Source organism: Protopterus annectens, chromosome 17.part0 (genome assembly GCF_019279795.1).
Source record: "Protopterus annectens isolate FY-2018-M chromosome 17.part0, PAN1.0, whole genome shotgun sequence".
Lineage (NCBI taxonomy): Eukaryota > Metazoa > Chordata > Ceratodontiformes > Protopteridae > Protopterus > Protopterus annectens.
This window is the reverse complement of record NC_056751.1, coordinates 214,362,403-214,379,223: the sequence shown is the minus strand read 5'-3', so window position 1 is coordinate 214,379,223 and position 16,821 is coordinate 214,362,403.

The following is a 16,821-nucleotide window of genomic DNA, read 5'->3' as shown; positions in this document are numbered from 1 at the left end:
TATATATATATATATATATATATATATAGATATAGATAGATACATACATATATATATATATATATATATATATATATATAGATAGATACATACATATATTCACACACAGAGACACACACACACATACATACACCTTATTGAATACACACACACACACACACACACACACACACACACACACACACACACACACACACACACACACACACAGACACATATTTATATGCAAACTCCACAGCTGTTCAACAGAGATGAAATCTGATGCTTCCCCAGGCTACATATTAGTTGTACACAATGAATAGTGATTATACAATGTCTCACAGTCTGTTGTAAGTCTTACAATCAAAAGAAATTGCAATCACTTGTTTTTGGCAAGATGCAGTTCAATCACCTGGTCATTGGTCACATGAAGGGAATATGTATACCGAGAGATAGACAGATCGATCTACAAATACATATACATATGCATATACATATACATGTATATATAAACATATAGATAAGTATGCATTTAAGTATGCATTATGGATAGGGAGAAGGCCTCAATGTCAGACCACTTCATTAAAATATATTTTTGCTTTATTTCCTTGAATGGGCTTACATCAATGAAAGAAGTATGTCAATGAAGTGCTGAGATTTCTGTGCAGCACCAAATGGGTATGTTTCATTCATTTACACTATTAAGTGATGGCACAGTACATGTATTTGTCAGAATCCAGAGAAATTTGCATAGGGAAATTAACCCTTTTGTGTATCACTGTGTGCTATTTTATACTAAAGGGTTTTTGTAATTTTCCTTAGTTCAATTGTTTTATGCGTTCTGGTTATTTTGATTGTTTGCATTTCATTATACTGATTTTCTGATCTAGTTCAGACTGATATTTCAATGTATGCCCCTGAAGCCATAATATTGAATAAACACAAGGCTGAAATATCAAAAAGCTGGTAAGTAGTACTACTAATTAGTATACTGATACTAAGCAGTAATACTAATACTAAGTAGTAATAATAATACTAAGCAGTAATACTAACATTAAGCAATAATACTAATACTAAGCATTTATACTTGTTTTATTTATCTGTAATTAACTGATATCTATTTCTTGAATCTGTAACACTGGTTGCAGAATTATTTTTGTACTTTGAATTTTTTTACATTTGTTATATAATTTGTTGTTAATTTTTATATTTGTTATATAATTTGCTGTTAACTTTGTAATGTGGAGATCTTCTCCCTGGACCTCCACTGAAAAAGGACAGTAGCTCAGTCAGATTATGCCAGTCAACAAATGTCAAATAAATAAATAATAAATAAATAAAGTAAAAATGTTGAAATTCTTGTAAGAGTAACTCAAAACAAATGCTAACATGGTTGCTGCATGGGGAATTCCAGTTCTCTGCATTTATATTGCTATATACATTTTGATTTCTATGATTTTGCAGATTTACATTTATTCCAAAAAAAACACATACACACTTGGCAAAAGAAAATTGATGCACTTGCTATGACAAAACCAGGCTGGAAAGCAAACATGGTATACATACATTATAATATGCTACTCTTGCACACTATACATCCATGATATAAACAGCTTTGCAAATACATACATAGAACATCATAAATATATAAATAATTAGAGGCTCCAAGGTCTTATTTCATGACAAAGTAATACCAAAGAGATCGCAATGGTAGAAACGGGTGGAAAATAGGAACTATCTCCCATTATCTTTTATATCATTCTACAATGTTTATTTTATCTTCTACATTTTGTTTTATATAGTTATACAGTGATTTTTGCAACGTATAAGACTGTTAAATCTTGGAGACAAAATGGTGCGGATTATGCCTGAAGATGGTCTTTGAACCTAAATAAATAAATAAATAAACAAATAAAAATAAATATAACAGATGCTCCCCCCAATATGATAGCCCTGGGGGAGAAGCTAAGTGAATACATCAATTTTTGAGCTCTGCAGAATTACTGCTAATTAGGGGAAAATAATATGTATATTTTTAATTTTACTATAAAATAATTGAAACTTGTTCTGTCTATTCAACTTCCATTTTTGTTTTGAAATTTCACAAATTTTTTCCTGTCAAATGTATTTGACGACTGTTTCGCTGACTGAAAATAAACATTTCCAAGCATGCTCATGTTGATTCTTGTCTGAAGAAGGATTTCCATTTAAGGACTTCTACTCTTCAAGAATTCTCCTTAAAAACTGATGGCTTTCAGGAGAATCTGGAAAATCTGAGAGAAACTGTCTAGAAACAAACTGATGTTTTTAAGGAAATGTTTCAGCAAGAACAATCTAAAATCTTTGACTTGGAGAATGCTTTAAATAACATAGATGGGATATTGAATGAAAAATAATCCCAAACTGACTTTCTACTAAAACAAAATACACTGCTTCTAAGAAAATAAATGATTTACAACACTGAGAAAGGATATGCAATATAAAGATTTTTGAACTCCCAGAAAAATCTGAAGGTAAGGACTTAATTTCATTCTTAAATACCTGGATCCCAGAAATATTAAATCTTCAGGAAGGTTTTTCCTATGGTACTAAAAGAGCTCACAGAGCATTAAGTAAGCCTATTCCTTCTTCCTCTTCTTCACCTCTGAGATCTATAGTTATAACATTTTTATCGTATACAGACAAAGTGCTTGGAGAAAAGCTGTTTTGAAATACAAGCAAAACTAAATCAAGATTGAAAATGAGTATTCAGCTAAAACAACAGAACTTAGAAAAGGTTGCTGGCCACTCATGAAATCTCTTAGACAAAATAGTTTTAAATCCCAGATAACCTTTCCAGCTAAAATAAAAATGCATTTGCCAAATGGAGTAAGACTCTTTAACAACCTGGAGGATGCTTTTCTATTTGTCAAAAATAATAATCTTATACAGTTATCTGAAGACATAGATTGTTCATCTCCTACTTTGAAAAGATTCTTTGACAAAAATACTTGGTCTGATATGAAGAAAAAAAAACAAAAGACTGATACTGCTTCAACTAATATCAACAAAACATAAAATCTTTAGATGGGAAATGACTGTCACCTTTTCTTCTTTTTTTCTTTTTTTGTCATTCATTATAAAGCTTCACTTTATACTGGATACTTTTGCCTAAAGCTGTCGGCCCCTTCCTCTAAAAAGGGACTAGGATATTTGTACTGTGATAGACCTGTGGTAAAACCGTTATTTGTATTGAGATCATACTGTCTATTATACTAGTCCTAATAGTATATTATATATTAGTATATTATAAAAGTACTATAATAATAGTATTGTAGGGCACCTGTTATATTGTATTGTCATTATACTGCACACCTTGCATTGTCTATGGTCTTTGTTTATTGCTTTTTTTATGGCTACCTCTCTAACCTTCCCTTCCCTGCACACTTACCATTTTATCTACACCTATCCCACCTCTGAATATCTCTTACATTCTGCCTTACCCTTTCACCTTTTTTCCAACATCCCTTCTATTCACCTAACTCAGTCTCTCTCCACCTTTGTCATGCATTTCTAATTTCCATGTATCTAACTCACTGACACTCTCTCTCTCTCTCTCTCCTTTACAGTATACCATTCCAGGTGCTCCCTCCCTGCCATTAGGGTATAAAGACTACCTCCAGAGAAACCCAAGAAGACACCCTGAATTCTGCCTGCCAGCCATGCTTCAAAAGAGAGCTGCCACTGTGTAAACATACAAGAGTATTGAATGTATGTAACCTACAACCTAATACTTGTGAATTAATTAATTATACCCATATGTGCTGACTGCCCTTTCATGTGTGTGTTTTTGGCAACCTACCGCAGACCACTAGCCACTTTCCCCCATCCAGTTTTCTTTATCTTAGACTAAAGTTCTTAGTTAGAGACATTGCTTTTTCTGCTAGACAGTATCTCTTTCTGCCACTAGGTGGCAGTATATAACACCTAAAGGTAGTACCATTTCTTTGCAGACATTTTTCCCTTCGTAACCAAAAGTACTGTATTAATATAAACCATACTCACAATCCCCCCCAGCTATTAAATATCCACTCCCTTGTGTAAATACCCACTTTCACTATTATTAACCTATACTAGCCTCAGTGTATATATAGTTAAACCTACCTTCTTACCCAGGTGTTATACCTGCAGTTGCTGATACTTTTTTCTGCTGAAATCAGTTCTCTTGCTCTTGTCCTCTCTGTTCACCCTTCGGGCTCACTCCGCTCCCCTACCCTACCCCCAAATCCCACACACCCCCAGTACTCCTATCTTTATTCTAACCCTGTATCTCCTCCCCTTCCCCTTAGCCAATCCTGGTCTCTACCCCTCCCCCCTAACATTCTTCAGTTAAGTAATCTTCCCCATCTCCATCCCTTTCCTGCCTGAACTCTCAGCCTTACTCCTCCCCTTCTCACTAAACACTCTCCTATCATTCCAGCTTCCTGCTCCAAATTTAAATTACTTATTAAGAATGACTCCTCCACTTCCACAAACTTCCCTCACCTCTTATATAAGCATTCTCCTCCTAATAACTGTCTTCAATGCAATCTCCTATTCCTCTTACAAACTACAACCTCCTTTTCTCCCCACCTCCTCCACTCTCACCCATCACCACCCCATCACTTCTTACTTTCACAATATATCCCCCTCTCTACTTCAACCTAACCCTCTTCACTATTTTAATCTAAAGCTTCTAACCATTTCATTTAAACCTCCTACAACCAAAGATAAATTATCTGTCCTACTAAATACTAGTTGCAAACCAATGGTCCTGCTCTATTCTTTCTCTAACTGGCTTGCTCTAGCAGGAGATATTCACCCCAACCCTGGACCCAAGTCCAGCAACAATCTCATTCCCACTATCTCTTCAAATAGTACCAACCACAAATACCTCAAAATCATTACCATTAACACCCAGAGTATAAAAACAAAATAGCACTCTTCCATGCTTGGCTTAATCATACTCTACCAGATATAGTAGCAGTTTCAGAGACATGGCTAAAACCCCACATTACTGACTCTGAGATTGTGCCCCCTGGCTTTCAAGCACTCAGATGCGACCACGAAAACAAAAATAGCCTACTGAACCTCTGTCCTTACCAGAATCCCATTCCTCAGTTCAACAATGCTGAACTAGTCACAGGAATTCTTAAAATGAATAACGATAAAAGTATTTGTGTTATGGCCATCTATATCCCCCTGGAGATAATACTACCACTCTAGGAAACATACTCTTATGGGCCACAACTAACATTAAACTAGAGACATACATATTAGGTGATGTGAACATCGACTGGAACAGAATCAATAACAATAACCCCTCCCTATCTATCAATCTATTTAATTTCACGCAACTAATAAATGACATCACCAGACCTAACAGAAACAACCCACCAGGGTCCACTCTGGACTAGATCTTAGTGTCCCACCCAAATAAGATCTCTCACTCTGGTATACTACCAGACACTATGAGTGACCATCTCCCAGCCTTCATTCACCGAGCTACTCACCACTCCCCTCACCAAGACCAATACACTCACACTCGTAACCTTGCTAACTTTAACCCTTCTATATTGTCCGAAAGCCTTAAACTAACAAATTGGGACAACTTAAAAACTCTTCCACTAGATAAGGCCTTAGACTTATTCAATACTACCTTCCTAGGCATCTTAAACACCCAAGCCCCACCTAGAACAAAACAAATAAAACAACTCCTCCCCTTGGCTAACAAAGGACACCAAAACACTTATGCTACAAAGAGACAAAACCTGGAAACATTACAACAAAAATAAGCACCCTGCTACCCTCCTTAAATATAGGCAACTCCACAATCCAACCAAAAAGCATGTTACAAATGATAAAAAAATCTTACTACACCAAACTACAGTCTACCCACACTAAAAATTCTAAACAGTCCTGGAACTCCATTAACTCTCTTTAACACCCTGGTACCAAATCCAATCCCTGTCCTGACATCAACAAAACTGACACAGAAATTGCCACTCTTTTTAACTCCTTCTTTACAAACTCTATAGCTGAACTTACCAATACCTTCTCCAACCACATCTCCTTCCCTCCTCCCAATCCCACTTCCACTTCCCCTTCCTCTTCCCAATCCTCTGTCCAATACTGTCCCAATCCTCTGTCCAATACTCGCTGCCCCATAATATGCAGTAGGCCACAAGGCAGCAAAACCCACTGCAGTATGTGAGGGAAATGCCAAACAGTGGGGTTATAAGACAGACACATTACCATCAGTGCTAGAATCCCCTACCTCCAACACAGCCATGTTCCCATACAACTGCAGTAACAGTATGTTTGCAAGGTTATAGCAGCAGATCACGCAATCCTAGGGTTGTCCAAAACAACCTACTCAATATGCAGGGGTCAAAGTGTATATCTCTCTGCTGTTAATAGTGTCAAAAATTAAACTTAGCTTTCTGGTGACTGTTGTGGCTTAGTGGGCTAAGTATATTAGCATGGTTGATGGTGTTCATGGTTCGAAGCTGGCTGCACCTACAATTTTGCATGTGAGGTACTCCTATGGTAGGAGTCCCACAGACTGTCAATATGTCACTATTTGTTACTGCAAGAAAGATGGATAATACCAGAGACAATGGAGGGACAGAGGGCAACAGCTATTAACAATCCACATGCTTTGAGTAACCTAGAAGGTGGCTAGTATAACAACAGGTTGTAACAAGTCAGAGTACCAGCAGGATGTAAAGGCCATCACATAACTGTGTCAGTACCTACAACAATTTAGTGGGCACCATGTAGTTATATGGGTCTTGGACTATATACTGAAAGCACATTTCACTGAAAGTCAAATGACTGCACAAATCACTGAAAGCTCAATTCACTGAAAACTGAATTCACTGATACACATTTCACTGAAAGTTATATATGGCCTTTTCCCCACTGTAGTGTGACCCTGGAGTTAGTATATATAGTAAGGGGGGTATGGGGGCACTGCCCCTCATTGGGGGGTGTGGGTGGCATAGCCCCCCACATAGTTTAGATATATATTAAGTTTAGAAAAGAATAATTTATTGAAATTGCAAGTATCCATGTGTATAGTTGAAAATATTTAAAATAGGTGGGTATGTCCACAGTTTTGCATGCTATGTTTGGTCATTATCAAATGACTTTCTGATTATGTGACAGTTTAGTGTTAAACAATGTGGGTTGAGGTCAGTAAGTGGGAAGCCACATGTGAGTGTCATATGCCATACACATCAAAATATGCATGCTGCTGCAGTAGGTGCTGGTCCACAGCTGTGTATGCTTGTAGGGGCAGACTGTGACACATGTCCCTGTCACTTAACCTTCCCCCCATGCCTTTATGTATGGCTGTTGTGTTGATCCCTTTTTCTAGGGGGTTGTGAGTTATGGTAGGTCTGTATCAGATAGCTGAACATACTGCTGCATATGTTGTAGGCTGCAGCTGCTGCTTTTTTTCCCAGGACTCATACTGGGGAGTGTGTACACATTGGAGGACAGGAAGCTATATGTGTCAGTGAGGGAGCAGTGTCAACTCTGTTGTTACAGCAGAGCCATTGTGATGGCACCCATAACAGTTCATGTGAGGCATGTGCTTAAAGTACATATGTTATAAAACAGTGCCAATCGGAGAGTGGTAGGTGGCATATAGGTAGTCTCTACATATTTGTGCAGTGTGTCCCTACTTAGAGGCCTTTGATGTGCTAACATGAGTAGCAGTGAATGCAATAGCAGCACCCTGTTTTGGTTAAAATTGCAGGACTCTGTCATTATTTGTTGTATTCACAAGCATGTAATTGAAGGGCAACACAGTGGATTCAAAACCAAGACTGTGTATGGCAAAATGCATTGCATGCTAGGAATTTAGCAGACTGAGCTACTGAGTCAATACTACAGCAGCTGTATTTTCAAGATATATGTGCATGCCTACAGTCTGTTTCACAGGATTTGCATTAGCATGTGTGTTCAGATGGGTATGACATGTGATACTGAACTGTCTGTCATGATTTTCTAACCTCAATCTGCACTGACTTGTCAGTACTTTAGTGCACAGAAAAGGTTTTCTGAAAACCGTGCCAAATGTAGGTGGCACAACTCTGGACATTCTGCAACAGTCTGTGCAGTTGACAGCTATATCTGTTATCCCAAGCCTCATGTACATCCATCATTATTTGTATGACTGTGTACTCATTTGCTGTCTGCATCACAGTCCCAAATACACTGTCAATTTTCCCATTATATGTTCATGCAGTGTGTTATTGCCAATAAGGATATGTTTATGGAAACAGAGGGACTACTTCAGAGCTGAGTGGCCTAGTGGGCTAATGCACTATGCTGTAGTTGACAGGGGCCTAGGTTCAAGACTTGGCAGGGGCTGATTATTTTGCAGATGTGCATAACAGGGTCAGAAACACAGAAGGTATTTAAGACACCTTTAAGCAGTTTTAAGTGTGTTTGCATGGGTTTACATGACCCACAGCTTAGCTCCGCTTAAATCCATGCTAAAATCCATGCTAACTTTAAGAAAAAAAAAGAAAAAAAGGTGTGATAGGAAAGTGGTGAAATGGGGGCAAGCATGGAGAAAAACATACTGAAAGGCAGGTAGAGATGTGCAGGACAGTTGTAGGAAAAGACCATAGCTCTCCATTTTTTCTATGGCAACAGCTGTGGTGGTTGTAGACAATTTGTTATTTGGAGCCTCTGAGGGCAACATAACTGTGTTGACTCATTCATGCAATAATTGTGTCCAGCGGATGCAGGTGCAAAATGGAGAGCAATGTATGGGGTGACATTTTTTTTTGTGGGGCAGGTGCCTTTTTTTAATAAGATGAGAGTGGAATGATGAGGAGGTACATGTGGGGAGGTAATTTGGGTAGGAGAGGTTGCATTTGCAAACAGACAAGGCAAACAAGACAGCATACAGGGGTGGTGTGTGACACATGAGTAGGGTAAACATCTTGGACGGGCAGGGTGTTGTGGAGTCAGAGAGCTATGTGCTGCCAGATGGCAGCAGTGAGACTGAGTTCTCCATCCATGGAGAGTCAACACTGCTCCTTCACTGCCCCAAAGGTGGCTGTGCTGGAGGCTGGGTGCTGGGGCCACCTTGCCCTCCAGGTTGGTGAGTCTACCTTCAATCCAGCTTAGATGATTCTCATAGCCACAATGCACAATCCTGCATACCATCACATGTAGCTGATCCTGGGTGACAGCCCCCCACCATCCATACAACTGGGGGGATGGGCCAATCCCTTGAGATGGTTCCACTCATAGGTGGTGCAGGGCCAGTGGACAGTGCACCACCTGCTTGGGTCCCAGATGTGCTGGGACCCAGTGCCATGGCTGGCTGAGGTATGGTAGTCAGATTACCAGAAACCAGCCTACCCAGTCAAGCTATGGTGTTGAGGTATTTCAAAGTGTATAGGTTAGAAATGAGCATAACATTTTCAGTTAGTTATAACAGCATGCCAGACCATTGCAAATAACCCAGTAACATCACACTGCATAGCACTGGCACACAACAATAAGTGAGATAATAGTCAGTATAGTAACAGCATGCCAGTAAGAGTTACGGCATAAGCCCAAAAACATATTTAATTCAACAAGGTATGTTAGCATGCAACCATTGTAATTTATTTTATTTTTATTTTATTTATTTTACATTTGTTTACCGGGCTCGTCTGACTGGATATATTTCCATTTTCAGCAGAGGCCTGGGGAGAAAAGCTCCACGTAGAAACAAAACACAGTTACACATACAAAAAAAAATAAGTAGCAGGTTAAACATAATTCAAGACTACATTACAGAATTCTACATACATACCCTGTAGAGAAAGCAATTAAGTTGTAGTTCTAGAAATACAAACTAGAAAGGTTCTGTAACAGTAAAATATTTGTGGCAAGTGTAGAGCACATTCAGGAAATTTCTTTTACATTCAAAATTTTTAATGGATTGTAATAGAACCTACTTGTAAAAGAAGTAGATTGTTAGGGAAACTTCTCAAAGTGTAGGTAGTAGAGAGTGAATAGAAAGAAGGTGTTAAAGAGAGAGAGAAAAACAATTGTGGAAGTCACAATTTTTAGTCAGGATTGAAGCATGGGCATAACCAGTGTATTTTAAGGTGTTTTTTCAGCTTTTGTTTAAAGAGAACAGGGGAAGGAATGGAAGTTAGAGCAGTAGGTAGAAGATTCCAATATTTACCAATGGTATTGGTGAATAGGGAGTCACCAGCAATGTTATTAGACTTAGTTGAGGTTGCTAGAAGTTTGTTTGAAGAGTGTAATGAATTTAGGTTAGTGTAAGGGGTAAATAGATTAGAAAGTTTAGGTGTGTTATTAGGTTGGTAAAATATCCTATGGACAAAGGTGAGTTGGGAAGAGTATCAACATGTTTTTTAGTTCAAGCCAGTGGAGTTGCTGTAGGTTCAGACAGTGGTGAGTTCTAAATTGGTTCCCAGTAACAAACCTAGCAATACTATTGTAAGTATTAGCCAGTTTAGAGAGATTATTTTTCTTTAGGTTAGTGTATATAGGTGAAGCATAGAGAAGAGTGGAAATAAGATGAGAGTGGGCAAGTGTAGCTTTGGCTATAGGAGTTAAGAACATTTTAATTCTGTAGAAGGAGCCCAGTTTTCTATTTACAGTTTTGACAGTATTATTAATGTGGTTATCAAAGGTAAGGTTATTGTCTATAGTGACACCTAACAGCTTGGTGGTAGAGTCAGGGGATATAAGGGTGCCATTCTTGGATAAGATAGAGAATTCTATTGGTGAGGACCTAATAGTAGGCTTAAAGAGCAAGAGTTTGGTTTTTTTAGCATTCAAAAGGAGGCAGCGTTTTAAGAACCATGCCTCAACTACGTTAAATACATTTTGTGTTAGTGTTTGTAATTCTGAAATGGTTTTAGCAGAACATATGAGTGTAGAATCGTCTGCGTATTGTATGCATGTAGCTTGAGTTATAGCTACTTGTAGGTCATTTATGAATAAGGAGAATAGAAGAGGTCCAAGAATAGAGCCTTGGGGGACACCAAGTGAGACTGGCAGAAGAGATGAGAGTTTGTTATCCCAGAGAACTGCCTGTTTCCTATTGCTGAGGTAGGAAGTGAACCAGTGAATAGCCTTGGTTTCTAAAGAAAGAGATTCTAGGATTTTTATGAGCAGGGGGTGGTTGACCATATCAAAGGCTTTTGACAGGTCTATAAAGAGTGCTGATGAGAGAATATTATTGTTGCGGTTTTTATTGATGAAATCAGTAAAGGAAAGGAGAGCTGTGGTGGTACTATGAAATGGCCTAAAACCGTGCTGGCAGTTAGTTAGTATGTTATGTTTTGTTAAGTGACCCATTAACTGATAGTGAATACATTTCTCCATAATTTTTGCTAAGGGTGATAAGAGTGCTATAGGCCTGTAATTAGAGTACTTGTTAGAGTTGCCTCCTTTATGTAAGGGGATAATGTATGAGATCTTCCAGATATCAGGGATGGTTTCTTCACTAATGGTTCTGTTTATAAGGATGGATATGGGATAGGCTACTACATTAGCTGCTTTTTGAAGGTATTCTGATGGTAGCTGATCAGCAGAGGGGGTACAAGGTTGAAGTTTTTGGATAATACATAATAATAATAAAACACAAGCCCCAACATAACATTTTGAGAACATATGTTAATAGTAAACCATAACCAATGTATAACAATAATAAATTATGATGCAGATAAGGGGTGGAGGGAGTGAGAAATACAGTCCATTAATACCAGTATAGGCTATATTGTTTGTAACAGTATTCTTATATACTCTATAGGTCTGCCCTTCCTTTATGTATACATGTGCCCTATAGCTTCGGTAGCACATATGTACCTCTCAAGCTATCCATATGGGACATTATGGGCCAAACTGTAACACCTACATATATACAACTACATAGGACTATTACATGTCAGGGGGACAGACCTGACTACCAGGGTGTACTGTGGACTGATGTAGTGTGACTGTGTTATTGACATAAATCATATCCATGATAAATCTGTGACAGGGGATTAGGCAACAGTGATCACAGTCTGTGACAACATGACACTTGAGAGACATTTATCATGCACAGTACAGAGAGTTTACAACTTTCATGCCGTCCTTGGTAGGCATGGGGTTAGACTATCAGCAGACATTCACAGAAACTCCAGGCATACAGCCATACCAAGATTGCACATTTTGTTTATTGTATTAACTTTTATTAGTATTGTAGTTGTTGCCTTTATTTTCTGAAGTATTATCACATTGCTGAGCAATGCTGTTAACACTGTTACGTCTGAAAATACATATTATTAACCCATTCTAAGGGCTATTGCAGCCATTTATATACCTGTAATTCCTGTGGGGAGAATATTTATTAATACATAAGTGATTCAATAATATTTACTCGTACTTGCCACTAGACTCGAACCCTGGTCTGTGTGTGACAAAATGGACATCAGACCTAGCATATATCAAACTGAGCTACTGAGCCACTGCTGCATACTGACTGATATTTGCCTATAGCTCACCTGCTAACAAAATATGACCTGGTAATAGAAGTAGATCGTTATACAAGACTGCACTAAAAGTTGAACACAAATGCATGAGATTCATGCATGACAGAGATAGTAGGTGAACTGTACATTAATACATAGAATGCAGGTGTACACAATATACCGCTAGTGGGTGGAAATATTTGTGATGTGTACAAACCATATCGGACTGCTGGGTTGGCTACCTGATCCACATACAGTTGCAGATGGTATATTTGCAGTCTACAGCTATTACAGTTTCATACTTGGCTGCAGCAGTGTACCTCAGAGCAGCAATTCATATAGCTGAAATGCAATGGTTAATACAAGACAATCGTCACATACACAATATACTTTGGGCATTCCTATTATTGCTTCAGATCTTAGTACAGAACAAATATCATAATGCCATATATCTTGTAGTACAGCTCCAAATCTACAGTTTAGCAGAACATTTATTAGCTAACCTTCAGTCACTTATTGGTATTTTTTCTGTTTTTAGTTCACAGCAGTTGCAATACTCGATTTGATGAACAGCCCAAAATACACACATATTGCAAAACACAGCTTTATCAGGGGTGACTTAATGCAGTGGTTAGTATACTTTTCCAGTCTTTATTGCAGAACAGTTCATATAATGCAGGTGTTGCAATACAGCTGTAATTCGACAATTAATGCAGTAGACACTTTATTTCCTTAACATTATCAGGTTTCATGCTTTCATCTTTATTGAACTATACCTGGCATTACTCACTTATTACAGTCCAGCTCTATGACCATATTCATTGCAGTACAATCAAAACTGCATATACTTAATGGCAGTTAATATATTACTCCTTCTTGCTTATATGACCACAGATCCCAAGATGCAGCTGTACTCATCACATTCACAGAGCAACCTGGCCAGGCACCCTGCATGGGCTTCTAGGTTATGAGGTCTCTCCTTTGCAGCTGTAGGGAGAGAAGCACACCATTATGCGTACTTGTCTATCACACATTCAGATTTGGCATTGGTAAAACAATGCAAACAGTACTTACAAACTTGGGGTCATTTCCATCTTGAGCATCCTGGACCCAGGTGTCCAGAAGTCCCAACTTCCATGACTTCAGATCATCAAAATGATGATGGACTTGCTCAGCTGTGCAAGAGATACCTATAGTATCATACTAATTTTAAAAAATTATCTTTTTTACTGGAATTCCTGCATATATAACCAAACTTAAAGAGTTTCAACCCTGGTTGACCTCTGAATTATTATTTTTTTTAATCCAACTACACTTCTGACATTAATATAGTTATGATCTGAGACGTATTAAAGATTCAAATTTGGCAACATTTTAACCTGGTATAAAAATACAAGTAAAGAATAGGATTGAGAACAACAAAATATTCAATCAAAACTTTTAGCAGCCAAAACCAAATGTACTGGAAATAATAAAGCTGATATAAAAGAAATAGAATAACTACATACCCAATATCTTGACATCTTAGCCCATAAATCAAGCACAGCCCTAGAAAGATTAAAAGTATCTTACTATTCCCTATCACCCTAGCAAATGCATAATGTATCAAAAAGAGTTAAATTGGAATCAAAAACTCATAATATTCCAGAAGTTAGACAGGAAGGAAATAAGAAAAAAACTCCACAGAAATTGGAGACATCCTTGATGCTTTCACATTTCATTACTCATTTCAAATTCAAGATTTTATTTCTGATATTAAAATATCAATAGTAAATTTAGACTCTCTCAGTACTAAAAAAAATCATCAACATTAAAAAGATGGCCTACATAAACAATTACTTATAAAGGAATAGCAAATACAATTAAAAAGAAATATATCAAAATCTAACAAAGTTCCAGGCATGGCTGGATTATTAATAGACATTTATAAACTTTTTCCATCTTCTATCTTACCCTTATTTCATATAATTTTAGTTGAGATTCATTCTGATAACAAAATTCCACTTTTTGCATTAATCACCTCTATACTAAAAGAATATAAAAATCCACAATTATGCAATTTTTGCAGGCCTATTTCATTTTCAATAATGATTATAACACCTCCATGTCTATTTTAACTGATGGAATAAAAGACCCTATAGCACAAATAATTGATTCAGATCAAATGGGTTTTATATATCAAAGACAAACTTATGACAATATTAGCCACATACTCTTATATATTTTTATAAGCTTTAATAATTAATCTTGACAGTGAAAAAGCTTTTGATACTATGGACTGGAATTTTTGGTAAATATTCTCAAACTGTCTGATTTTCCTAAAAGCTTCATTTCACTTGTTAAAGAATATTTATCGAGATAACATTGCTTATGTGAACATTGGTTCTTTTACTTTAGAATTCATTTCTTTGAATAAAGATACTAAACAAGGCTGTCCGCATCCTCCAATTCTATTGCTTTACCCATTGAAATCTTTGACATTCTAATTTAAACAAATTCAGATATTTCAACGCTAAACATTTTGAATCATTATTCCTCTAAATTATATTGTTTGCTGATGATATTCTATAAACACTTCAAAATTCAAAAGTAACTCTTGTGGAACTAGATCATATAATAAAATTATTTCAGCCCATCTCTAGTCTTCACTTTAATCAATCTAAATCTAATTATATAATATTAAATAAAAAGGAAAAAGCCCAAATACAAAAAAAAATAATAATAATACAGTACTGGTAACCAGGTCTCCTCTTTGAATATTTATGTATTACTTTACTAAAGTCTATAGATAAAATATTAACTGTCAACTGTGATAATTCCTAAAAACAATATATAATCTTATTTTAGAAAGAATAAACTTTTTATTTCTTTTGAAGATAGATTTCACTTAATGAAAATTACCCTATTACCTAAAATGCAGTATATAGTGCAAGCTCTATATCTGCCCCCAGATAAACATAATATTTGTTAAATAAACAAACAAACAGCTATTAAAATGTCTTTGGTTCCCTGATTAAGCCAGAATACATTCAATTAATCACATTAGGCTTTGGAAACTTGGAGGATTTAATTTTCCAGATATAGATACTTGCTTTAAAGCTTCTGTTTTTTAAATAGTACTGAAGTGGATTGATCCAAATTACAGTTCTACCTGGCAATCTTTACATTTAGTTCTTCTTTGTAATAATAAAGAAAAATTAGGAAGAAATATCTTTTCAAAAAATCAAGTTAATTTCTTTTGGCACTATCTTTGTAATTTCATACAGTACAATATCTCTCCTGCCACAAACTCTAGTTATTTAAGTTTTATTCTAAAGGCTTTTAAAATACTATCCTTTTTAATATAGATTTTAAAATCTGGTTTGAATCTTTAATTCCTTTTAGTATTACTAAAAACTTTTTTTAATAAAATACATGGTCACATATTTGTCATCAGTTTTGTTTGCTGGTAACAGTGTTTTAAAGATTTGAAAGCTAATGATACTCATATAGTTATTATAGAATTTGACTTAACACTCAGGATTGGCTATTATTACAAAGTGTGAAAACACAGACACCGGATGTGTGCTTATCCCTTACACACAATTTAAAGAAAATTGTATATAACAAATCAAAAATTGATAATTAAATTTCAAAACTTTACAACATATTTATGAGGTATAAAGAAAAGCTAAATCTAAAAGTTTGGAATCATATCTCATTAGGTTATATTTCTCTTTCTACTCCTAAGAATAAATCTGACATATTATCCTCTGTTAAGCATACCTCTTGGTCTCATTACTGGCACATATTTACCTGGAAATTCTTGCATAGAGCATTTTTGACTCCAAAATAAATAGCTAAATTTAGTCAAAATGATAGAATATAATGTTGGAGAGGTTAACAAGAATGTAATGTGAATTGGTGATTTTTGAAAGGTTTATCTTTTGACACTTTTTCTTTATCTAATTTGCTAATTTTGTTCACTGTTAATGAGGAATGTGTTTTAGAAAATTATAATCTGTTTTTGTTATGGAAAATTCTGGTGGTACCAAGGGAATGTATTACTAAAACATGGAGAAAAGCCTCAGAACCATCTTTTATAGAATGTTTGGTCCTCTTAAAAGAAACTGCTAATAGAGAGACTAAAGTAAAAGAAATAAGGATGCATCCCAAACCATTTGTCAGTAATACTTAGATGAAAGTGATTTTTCTTATTAACTTGATTTATCAACACAATTTTGCCTCTGATCTTTAAAAAAAAGAAAGTAAAGTAAAAAAGGGTGGAAAGGAGGGAAATTGAGAAGAACAGATAGAAAAGTTTTTTTTTATTTCTATT